Source organism: Schistocerca americana, unplaced genomic scaffold, assembly GCF_021461395.2.
Source record: "Schistocerca americana isolate TAMUIC-IGC-003095 unplaced genomic scaffold, iqSchAmer2.1 HiC_scaffold_769, whole genome shotgun sequence".
Lineage (NCBI taxonomy): Eukaryota > Metazoa > Arthropoda > Insecta > Orthoptera > Acrididae > Schistocerca > Schistocerca americana.
The window spans coordinates 15001-27500 of NW_025726532.1; positions in this window are offsets into that span (position 1 = coordinate 15001).

Here is a 12500-nt window from a genome sequence, read left to right on the forward strand (position 1 = left end):
GCGGACTTTGCTCGCACTCGCAATGTGCAATCCACCCCTATAACGTGCGTTTCATGAAGAGTTATGTCCAATATGCGACATTCCCGCTGTCCATATACATGAGCTGCGAGCCGTACCACGTACGAGCTACAGACGCGATCGCGTTGCTCGCTGTACGAATGCAGATGCTCAGCGGCAGCTAGGAGGCGCTCCATCCATGTCGGTACCGGTGAGCGTTGCACTCGCAGTCGCAAAAACGTACGGCAAGTATATTACTCGGAAGAGTCAATGACAGTCCAAGCCCCCCTGCGTGGGAAGAGTCTTCCTAGGCCATGACCCACCGGAAGGGCGCAGCGTCCCCCACCCCAGACATGTGACGTCAGACTATCGGTATTGACGACTAGACTGATTCCTTATAATCATTTGCCATACACCGGTGGAAGCTGCCGAGACGAGTAACTACATAGCGGGCTCGCCGTGTCACTAATGTACAGAGATACAATAGTTTCGACTGGAACCGGATTAAACGTATACACGGCGCTGATTAGTAATAGATAGAGCCATCAGAATACAGATAATGTATAGACCTGTCCGTATACATGCTGAAAGACTCTGCTCACAATCACACGTCAGCCAGACACTCTTATCACGCACTACTCTCTGCCTGTAACAGGCACACAGACAATATGTAAGCACCAGCATGGAACAACACCCAGTGCATCCTCTCTGCCACATTAGACAATCCACACTATCATAACCAGACCGGGAGGTCCACTCGGAAAACAGAATATCCCACCCTTCCGACAACCACCATTGCTCAGCTAAGCCACCAACACCCACACATGTCCCAGACAGGGGTGCACCCAACATCACAATACTGCCTCCTGTCACACCACACAAACAATGGCAGGAATGAAAGACACAGGTCTGCCACAAGCATGGAATCAGAGCGCCGCCTGTTATGAGCCAAAGGTGCACCCTGACGTGGCAAATCAGATGATGCCGCAGTCATTTACTTACGATAATCACAATCAACAAACCGGGCCCCCCCCCCCCCCAAGTGCCTTAACCTAACCCGTATTGTACCTTAACCTAACCCGTATTGTACCTTAACCTAACCCGTATTGTACCTTAACCTAACCCGTATTGTACCTTAACCTAACCCGTATTGTACCTTAACCTAACCCGTATTGTACCTTAACCTAACCCGTATTGTACCTTAACCTAACCCATATTGTACCTTAACCTAACCCATATTGTACCTTAACCTAACCCATATTGTACCTTAACCTAACCCATATTGTACCTTAACCTAACCCATATTGTACCTTAACCTAACCCATATTGTACCTTAACCTAACCCATATTGTACCTTAACCTAACCCATATTGTACCTTAACCTAACCCATGTTGCGCCTTAACCTAACCCATGTTGCGCCTTAACCTAACCCATGTTGCGCCTTAACCTAACCCATGTTGCGCCTTAACCTAACCCATGTTGCGCCTTAACCTAACCCATGTTGCGCCTTAACCTAACCCATGTTGCGCCTTAACCTAACCCATGTTGCGCCTTAACCTAACCCATGTTGCGCCTTAACCTAACCCATGTTGCGCCTTAACCTAACCCATGTTGCGCCTTAACCTAACCCATGTTGCGCCTTAACCTAACCCATGTTGCGCCTTAACCTAACCCATGTTGCGCCTTAACCTAACCCATGTTGCGCCTTAACCTAACCCATGTTGCGCCTTAACCTAACCTATGTTGCGCCTTAACCTAACCTATGTTGCGCCTTAACCTAACCTATGTTGCGCCTTAACCTAACCTATGTTGCGCCTTAACCTAACCTATGTTGCGCCTTAACCTAACCTATGTTGCGCCTTAACCTAACCTATGTTGCGCCGTAACCTAACCTATGTTGCGCCGTAACCTAACCTATGTTGCGCCTTAACCTAACCTATGTTGCGCCTTAACCTAACCTATGTTGCGCCTTAACCTAACCTATGTTGCGCCGTAACCTAACCTATGTTGCGCCTTAACCTAACCTATGTTGCGCCGTAACCTAACCTATGTTGCGCCGTAACCTAACCTATGTTGCGCCTTAACCTAACCTATGTTGCGCCTTAACCTAACCTATGTTGCGCCTTAACCTAACCTATGTTGCGCCTTAACCTAACCTATGTTGCGCCTTAACCTAACCTATGTTGCGCCGTAACCTAACCTATGTTGCGCCTTAACCTAACCTATGTTGCGCCTTAACCTAACCTATGTTGCGCCGTAACCTAACCTATGTTGCGCCTTAACCTAACCTATGTTGCGCCTTAACCTAACCTATGTTGCGCCTTAACCTAACCTATGTTGCGCCTTAACCTAACCTATGTTGCGCCTTAACCTAACCTATGTTGCGCCTTAACCTAACCTATGTTGCGCCTTAACCCAACACACGTTGGGCCTTAACCCAACACACGTTGGGCCTTAACCCAACACACGTTGGGCCTTAACCCAACACACGTTGGGCCTTAACCCAACACACGTTGGGCCTTAACCCAACACACGTTGGGCCTTAACCCAACACACGTTGGGCCTTAACCCAACACACGTTGGGCCTTAACCCAACACACGTTGGGCCTTAACCCAACACACGTTGGGCCTTAACCCAACACACGTTGGGCCTTAACCCAACACACGTTGGGCCTTAACCCAACACACGTTGGGCCTTAACCCAACACACGTTGGGCCTTAACCCAACACACGTTGGGCCTTAACCCAACACACGTTGGGCCTTAACCCAACACACGTTGGGCCTTAACCCAACACACGTTGGGCCTTAACCCAACACACGTTGGGCCTTAACCCAACACACGTTGGGCCTTAACCCAACACACGTTGGGCCTTAACCCAACACACGTTGGGCCTTAACCCAACACACGTTGGGCCTTAACCCAACACACGTTGGGCCTTAACCCAACACACGTTGGGCCTTAACCTGCTCTGTAATTGTCATACGACGCGTTAAATTAGTGTAGTGTTGCCTAACTGCAACCCCCGCAATATAGTTTGCTACTCGCACTGCCCGGTCCCCAGAGTATCGCTTCATGTTAAACACCTTGCAGCTATACACTGTAATGCGGATGGCGGCAGGACGTACATGCTCAATGCCCTTCGCAGTTGTTCATTGGCATTCGCATGGCGAAGCACAGCCTACGTTGTGGTACGGCTTGTGGCAACTGTCCGCTGATGTTGTACGTCCAAATCACACACTGTACCGCACATTGGTCCTCATGTACTGAATGATACATCGTGGTACATGTGTGACCGTACCACGACTGCGCCAACAACGGCGAACCATACGGTCCAAATATTGTGCACTCAGCTACGTGTCGTCTCCCTATAAGAGCTGGATTGCAGTATGGTATGCCGTGGATGGCGATCAGCATGAGCCGTCTGTTGATGTAGTGGCGCGTGTTGTCAGACGTAGTCGTCTCTTCTCACACACCGTGATAGCATGGTGCACTGCGTTCCACATCTGCGACATGCGACAGAGGCCGGTTGACAGTCGTTCGCGCAATGGACATCGCATACGTACGGGGGCCACCTTCCACGTGTTCGCGAAGCGTGCACATGTTGTTGCGTGTATGTGGGCAGACATAGTGTGTCGTGACACCTGACACAGGCATGCAACAATCGTTGAATTTGCAAATGGCGATGGACGTCTACGTTTGCTGGTGACGTTACGCAAATGAAGAACTGGTAAACCGTTGTGGTGCGGTTGTTCTCGCTAGAGGTGAATCAGTGATGGCGACGATCGGTTGAGCTACCAACCGGTTGTTTCAGCGATACCCACCATGCCCACGAACGTGAATGGCATGTGGGTGTGAAGCGATACGCGGCGGTGGCTGGGTGGGACCGTCCCCGGCCGGTGAGGGGGGGCCTTCCGGCGTGCTGGCCGCGCGGTGCGTGGGCGCACGCGCTACAGCCGGCTGGTGGGGGCGGCCAGTGGCAGGCGCGCCGGCCGACGGAGGCGGCAGGCGGCGCAGCTGCGCGCCGGCGCACCCTGCACGCGGCGCCGTGCGGCCAAAGTAGGTCCTCGCGGGCCCGGTGCGAAGCGCGGTGGACATCTGCAGTGTGCTGGTCCGATTGAGGACTGTGTGCGCTGAGGATGCGCCGCCGCCCGGCGCTCGGCGCCGCGACGCCGTCTGCTGCTCGGTCGCCTCTGCGGTTCTCGCAGGTGGATTGTATCGCAGCTGTGCGGACGTGTTGGCGCGTGCGCTGTGCTGGGAGAGTTCGCTTCGGCACCCAAGTGGGGCTTTTGTCCTTCTGTGGCGCTGGCGTTGGAGCTGCCGGCCACCGTAGGTGGCGCGTGTTGTCTCCCGCCGGCAATGCCACGACAGCACGCTCCCGGGCCTCTGTCGGCAGCGGCAAGCTCAGTTGGGAGCACGGGTGGTCGCACCTAAAGCGTCTACTCGCCAAACTCCGGGCGATTGCGCCTCTCTCGAACCCGACCAAGTACTTAGGACGGCGCTGCGCGCCGCCGGGACCTGAGAGGGTTTCGAGGTGTATTGTGCAGGGGAGCTCAGCCTCCTCCTGTTTGCAGAATAATTGAGCGGACGCTTGCGTGTTCGCGCGGGCCCCCGGGACACACTCCCGGGCGGCCGGCTGCTCAGCTCTAGTTGACGCAGCTCCCTGGTTGATCCTGCCAGTAGTCATATGCTTGTCTCAAAGATTAAGCCATGCATGTCTCAGTACAAGCCGCATTAAGGTGAAACCGCGAATGGCTCATTAAATCAGTTATGGTTCCTTAGATCGTACCCACGTTACTTGGATAACTGTGGTAATTCTAGAGCTAATACATGCAAACAGAGTCCCGAGTCTGGCGTGAGGTCAGTCGCTTGACGGCGCGTTTCGGCGCGGGCCCGCCCGTTGCCGGCGCGCCGTAAGGCACGGAGGCTCGCACTGGGGCGTATCGCTTTCCAGTCGGGCGTGCCGCGGCAGTCCTCACTCGGGGAAGTGAAGCGTCTCTTACAGCCTCTCCTTCCCAAGTAGCTCTTTCCGCCTTCCCGTGGTGCCAGACGTCAAGCTCGGCATTCTGCCTTGCGTCAAAAGGGAGAGCTGCGACCCAACCCGATGCGAAAGCGAAGGGTGCGTGGCACAGGGGGAGCTGTGTCGAGGGACCGAACACCAGTCCCTTTCTGTTCGCAGGGCACAGACCAGCAGGTGCTCTGCATGCCGGCGACCTCGTTCATCGGCGCGGGATCGCGGCGCGAGTCGGCAAGGGTGCTTCGCCGCGCCCCTGGGTAACCGGGGCGTGTTCTGCCAAACCCAGGAGGTGGTGACATCGCCTGGGCTAGGTTAGATGGGCCCAGACCGCCGAACGACTGGGGGACCGACCCACCACCTGAGTAGGAGTGGGTCCTTGGCCTTCAGGTGGAAACTCGGGCTAGTAGGCGGCGAAGGGCGAGGGGTGCATCCGCCTCTCCGGAGTGCGGGGTGCACTTGCCGAGGAGCGTCGGGTGAAATCGTCGACGACGAGGCCTTCGACGGGGACCAGTGCGCTGGCAACGGCGCGCTGAACCCTGCAGCTCAGGAGTGCCCTTGACCTAGGGGCGAGGTCGGTGGGCGAGCTGCAACAGTCCCCCCCCATGCCAGAGGAGCCGGTCCGGGGCAAGAGACGGGCTCCCAACTTTTTTCACTCGTCAATAAATCATGGCTGACCAAGAGACGAGTGAGTCGAGTGTTATTTCGAGGTGTTCGACACTTACTGTTCCCACCCCTGAAGAGGGCCTGGGGCAGAACGCAGAGAACGTGACAGAATGGCATACTAAGATAAATCAATTGTTGGACACTAGTATCAAAAACGGTAAAATTAGTAACACAGCAGTACTCTCAATTAAGAAGGAGCTCGCCGCCTGGGCTATCGCTAGCGCGAAGCTCGAGGGACGACTCGAGGAATTGGAAAAGGAAAATGAACGACTACGGAAACAGCCCACCAAAACGTGGGCAGGAGTGGTCGCACAAGCGGCCACCAAAGCACAATCCACAAAAGAGACAATTGAAAAGGTATCCAAAAAGCCTGACACGGCTGTCTTCTTAAGACCCCTGCCAGGCCAGGATATCAAAAAAGTACAGGAATTATTTACAACTACCATAAATCCTGCAGCAGACAAAATAAAAATAAACAAGGTAAAGGCAACAAAAAACGTTGTTATAGTAGATGTTGCGACTGAAGAGGACAGGGACAAAATATTAAAACATGAAAAACTCAAAAAGGTTGTCAAGTGTGAACCGCCCAAAAAGCGGAATCCCTTAGTAATCCTATACGACGTACCCACTGCAATAAACGAAAACGACATCTATGAGACAATAAATCAACAAAATTTTGAGAACATGAGTCTGGACGATTTCAAAAAAGAGTTCAAATTACGATTTAGAACTGGACCCAGAGAGCGCGATGTTGTACACCATGTAGCTGAAGTTTCGGGGAATATGTGGCGTAAGCTCACTACTATGGGCAGAATCTACATGGGGTTCCACTCCATAAACGTTAGGGACTACCTTGTAGTTCCCCGGTGTCATAATTGTGGAGACCTCGATCATGTTCACAAACACTGCGAGCGAAAGCCGGCTTGCTCCAGGTGTGGTGCAGAAGATCACACCAGGAAAACGTGTGGCAAAACAGGGATATGTATCCCTTGTACAAGACGAGGAAAAAAGAACTGTAATGCCACAGGAAGAAATTGCCCCACATATAGGTTACTAGAACAGAGACTTATCTCGAGAACTGATTATGGCTGAGTCCATATCAGGCGGCAGGAAGCCTAAGAGAAAGTCTCCGAGTAAAAGGGCGAGGGATGCACTAAGGGCCAGCAGATTTAGGGAGTTCTTACAAGGAGTTACCAATATCCGAATCATGAAAGTAGACACGAAAGATGCTGGTGTACAAACGGACCCCTGTGGTTACATTGGTGCTTCCTCTCCCTCAAGACGGGGACTAGGGTCGCTTAAAGAGCTAGAACGACCAAAAGGGCATCCTGTGGCAAAACCACAGACGAACGTACCAGAGAAACAAGACATACAAGTCAATGTAATAGACAGTACATTTTCCTCTACCAACTCTGGTATACAAAAAGGTTTGGGCGTAGATCCCAAAAGGGTATACCCCAACCTAGAACATGCACTACAATTAGCACGCCTGGAGGAGCCGGCGGTCCTCACCACAGCCCTGAGGCATGTGGTACGTGTCGGTCATGAATACGGCAGAGACGTCACCTTCTCGGTGATGGAGGCTGTCGACAGAATACAGCTGAAGACAATGAATCTCCCCACCGACTTTGGAGCCCTGCGTGACCTGATCAAAAAAGTATTTGAGAGACGAAATGAGAAATTTGATCTAGATGAACTCTACAGTCAATCTGTCATAACAAATGGAAGAATAGCCCACGACTGGAATAAGAACTGGCCCGAATCACATATAAGAACATATTATGCACGAGACCCATTTAAACGTAGGACAGATTAACTCACATAACAGTAAATTAGTCATGCAGGAACTCCGCAGAGTCGTGGAGGAGAGGAGTCTGGATGTGCTCTGTTTGCAGGAACCATACTCCCTGGCTGGGCGAATCCCATTTGCGGCAGCAAGTTGGCAGGTCATTCACAGTGGAGCAGAACCCAGAGCAGCTATAATGATCATCAACAAAGCGCTAAGAGCCACAGTTCTCTCCCAGTTTTCCGACGATCACTGCAACGTCGTGGAACTACAAACACCAGCTGGAGTACTATACATCATAAACATGTACTTCCAGTACGGCCGGACAATAGATGAATTCCTTGACAAGCTTACACAAGTAACCACGGCGTTGCGGGGACGTCGATGTGTCATTACAGCAGACATAAATGCCAAGTCCCCCCTGTGGTTCAGCGGCACACGAGATGACCGAGGAGAAAAGGCTGAAGAGACCATCATGGCGCTACAGCTAATGGTCGCCAATAAGCAAGGAAACCCGCCCACCTACGCAGGAGGTGGGGGCGAGGGCACCAACATTGACGTTACATTGGTCACGCCCAATCTCGCCACCAAAGTAACAAACTGGATGGTCTGGGACCAGGTAACAACCAGTGACCACAATCTTATCACATTCTCATTGGGAGACGAAGAATGCCGCTGGGACATGGGGTGGGAGACACAGCTAAACTACAACAGAGCTGACTGGGATCGCCTGGCAAGGGAGTGTGAAATACCGACATTGCCCGACGGTGACGAAAATGTCGAGGGATACGCAGAGGAGCTGGTGAAAGCAGTTGTAAGGGCGGTAAAGGCCGCTGTACCAACCAGGAGGAGAGCCGTAGCGGCCTCTCCGTCACCATGGTCAACCGAGCTGGGACAGATGCGCCAGTCTGTCAGGAGGGCCAGGAGGTACTACCAGCGAAGTGTCGTCTGGGAAGAAAAGCAACGTTGGCTGCTGAGATATAGAGAGGCCAAGGAGCACTTCCAGCAAGAGCTCAAAGCCGTGAGGCTACAGAGCTGGGAAAAGTATGTACAAACGCAACTAGCTACAGACCCATGGGGTGTACCATATAAGTTGGTGCGGGAAAAGATCAGGTCACCCATGGTGTTGTCCACCGTCAGGGATCAGGGCAGGATGACGGAAACCTGGCAGGAGACTGCTGAGGTCCTCCTCCGTGTCCTGCTGCCTGACGATGGCGAAAATGAGGACTCTGAGGCACAACAGCAGATTCGGAGACAAGATCTAGAGGAATACCGAAACAACAATATGGTATATCCCTTCTCCGAGGAAGAAGTAGCTACACAAATAAAAGCCCTTAAAAGAGGCAAAGCTCCAGGCCCAGACGGCATCACCGCAGAGGTGGTGCAATTCCTGGCTCCCCAATTGGTGGCACCTCTCACAAGGTTGTACAACGAGTGTCTGCGGCTCGGGAAATTCCCCCAAATATGGAAAAGGGCTACAGTTGTAATTATCAAGAAAAGTCGAGACAAAGATCCACGAGAACCCAAATCCTACAGGCCCATATGTCTATTAGACACACTGGGGAAACTTTTTGAGAGGTTGCTGGCAGACAGACTGGCAGCACATCGAGTGTTGTGCGGGATGAGTAACAGACAATTCGGTTTCAGGACAGGGAGATCGGCGTCTGACGCCATCGCCCTGGCTGCTGAGGTCTGCGCCTCTACCCCGCACAAATACGTGGTCGGCATCATGGTGGATATCAGTGGCGCCTTTGACAGCCTGTGGTGGCCCTCGCTCTTCTCTCGATTGCGAGAGAAGGAGTGCCCAGCGTCGCTATATGGCTGTCTCAGGAGCTATTGTGAGAATAGGGAGGTCTGGCTATCGTCCCCTAGCGGAAGAGTAAGCAAAAAGATCACCAAGGGGTGTCCACAGGGGTCAGTCCTGGGGCCACTCTTTTGGGATGTGAATATGGAACCTCTTTTGGACAACCTTCAGAACAGCGACGATGTGCTAGAGGGCATAGCCTACGCGGACGACCTCCTCCTGCTGGTTGGTGGCCGTAGCCGCGAAGACTTAGAGCCGAAAATTGAAAGGGCCATAACAATCCTAAGTACATGGTGCCACCTGTCCAAAATGAAGATTTCTCCAACAAAATCTACATATCTACTCTTAAAAGGACAACTAGTTAGAAATCCAACTGTGAGGATAGACGGCTCACCAGTTCTTCGACGCCATGAAGCGCGATACCTGGGCGTAGTCGTCGATGAGAGGTGGACATATACATCACACATAGATACCGTTACACAAAAATCCTTGGAAACATTAAATCATCTCATTGCAATTGGACACAAGCGATTTCACCTACCACCAGAACTAATCAAATTATATCATAATAGCATATTGACTTCAATTGTAGGATATGGATCAGGAATCTGGGCCCACAGACTCACGAGGGTTATGCCTGCCATGGCTGTGAGAAGAGTGCAGCGGAGCATGTTACTAAGATCAGTGGGAGCATACAGAACTACACCTGGAGGAGCCCTAACAGTACTGATGGGGCTCTGCCCGCTCGACATTAAAATCCGGGAGCAGGCAGCATGGTACTGGATAAAAAAGGGAAACAGGGACAAAGTAGTTGAATTGATGGGGATATACGTGGGGAACAAAATTGAAATCAAACGAAGGGGGGAAGAACTTTGGCAAGAACAATGGGATAAAGAGGAAACCGGTCGGCGAACACATGAACTGCTGCCCAATATTAGGGAAAGGTTACAACTAAAGCACTTCACACCATCACGAGGACTGCTGCACTTCCTCACAGGTCATGGACCCTACCCGGCATATCTATGCCGGTTTGGGAAACAGGCGACACCAGCGTGTGACTGTGGGGCCACACCAGGCACCCCGGAACACGTGGTGTATGAGTGCCACCTCTTCGACGATGTAGCCGCGCAACTTCGTCAGCAATTACCAAATCACGACACGTATCACCTGCTCAGGCATGAGGACCACTTTACAATCCTGAATAAATTATCTAACGAAATATCACTCAAAGTGATAAGGGACTATTTAAGGAACAACAATTAAGACCTAACTATTCCCAAATTAGACTCTGCGCATTCTAACCTGTTCCGCCGAGGCGAGGACTTGGCCAGCCGCTTTACGGCTGGAATCCGCCATGCCTGGGATTAGGAGGTAGGGTGCGCCCAACTACCGATTGAGACACTCACCAACTTCGACACTAGGTTAAGATAGAGTAGACGTAGGATAAGCTAGGATAGAAACCATTAGTATAGTACTGCAGCGTATTGAAACTCCGGCCAGCCTGGTGCCAGGGGCACGTTCACCGGGATTAGCTCGGTGAACAAGGCCAACAATGTAGGTTTATACTATTCTGGCACAAATGTAAACGCTGCAGGTAGAAGTAGCTTAGCATAAGTAGAATATAACAATGTAGGAAAATAGACAGAAGTGCCCATAGTGTGAGCAACAGAAAAGTAACAAATTGTGTTAGCTGTAGTACTAATATAAAATTCAAATGTATCAAATAGGACCCACTAATTGTATAAGGTGGTGGGTTGTTTGTATGATATAAGAATATTGAGAATAAAGATTTTTTTTTTTTTTTAAAAAAAAAAAAAAAAAAAAAACAGAGTCCCGACCAGAGATGGAAGGGACGCTTTTATTAGATCAAAACCAATCGGTCGGCTCGTCCGGTCCGTTTGCCTTGGTGACTCTGAATAACTTTGGGCTGATCGCACGGTCCTCGTACCGGCGACGCATCTTTCAAATGTCTGCCTTATCAACTGTCGATGGTAGGTTCTGCGCCTACCATGGTTGTAACGGGTAACGGGGAATCAGGGTTCGATTCCGGAGAGGGAGCCTGAGAAACGGCTACCACATCCAAGGAAGGCAGCAGGCGCGCAAATTACCCACTCCCGGCACGGGGAGGTAGTGACGAAAAATAACGATACGGGACTCATCCGAGGCCCCGTAATCGGAATGAGTACACTTTAAATCCTTTAACGAGTATCTATTGGAGGGCAAGTCTGGTGCCAGCAGCCGCGGTAATTCCAGCTCCAATAGCGTATATTAAAGTTGTTGCGGTTAAAAAGCTCGTAGTTGGATTTGTGTCCCACGCTGTTGGTTCACCGCCCGTCGGTGTTTAACTGGCATGTATCGTGGGACGTCCTGCCGGTGGGGCGAGCTGAAGGCGTGCGACGCGCCTCGTGCGTGCTCGTGCGTCCCGAGGCGGACCCCGTTGCAATCCTACCAGGGTGCTTTTGAGTGAGTGTCTCGGTGGGCCGGCACGTTTACTTTGAACAAATTAGAGTGCTTAAAGCAGGCAAGCCCGCCTGAATACTGTGTGCATGGAATAATGGAATAGGACCTCGGTTCTATTTTGTTGGTTTTCGGAACCCGAGGTAATGATTAATAGGGACAGGCGGGGGCATTCGTATTGCGACGTTAGAGGTGAAATTCTTGGATCGTCGCAAGACGAACAGAAGCGAAAGCATTTGCCAAGTATGTTTTCATTAATCAAGAACGAAAGTTAGAGGTTCGAAGGCGATCAGATACCGCCCTAGTTCTAACCATAAACGATGCCAGCCAGCGATCCGCCGCAGTTCCTCCGATGACTCGGCGGGCAGACTCCGGGAAACCAAAGCTTTTGGGTTCCGGGGGAAGTATGGTTGCAAAGCTGAAACTTAAAGGAATTGACGGAAGGGCACCACCAGGAGTGGAGCCTGCGGCTTAATTTGACTCAACACGGGAAACCTCACCAGGCCCGGACACCGGAAGGATTGACAGATTGATAGCTCTTTCTTGATTCGGTGGGTGGTGGTGCATGGCCGTTCTTAGTTGGTGGAGCGATTTGTCTGGTTAATTCCGATAACGAACGAGACTCTAGCCTGCTAACTAGTCGCGTGACATCCTTCGTGCTGTCAGCGATTACTTTTCTTCTTAGAGGGACAGGCGGCTTCTAGCCGCACGAGATTGAGCAATAACAGGTCTGTGATGCCCTTAGATGTTCTGGGCCGCACGCGCGCTACACTGAA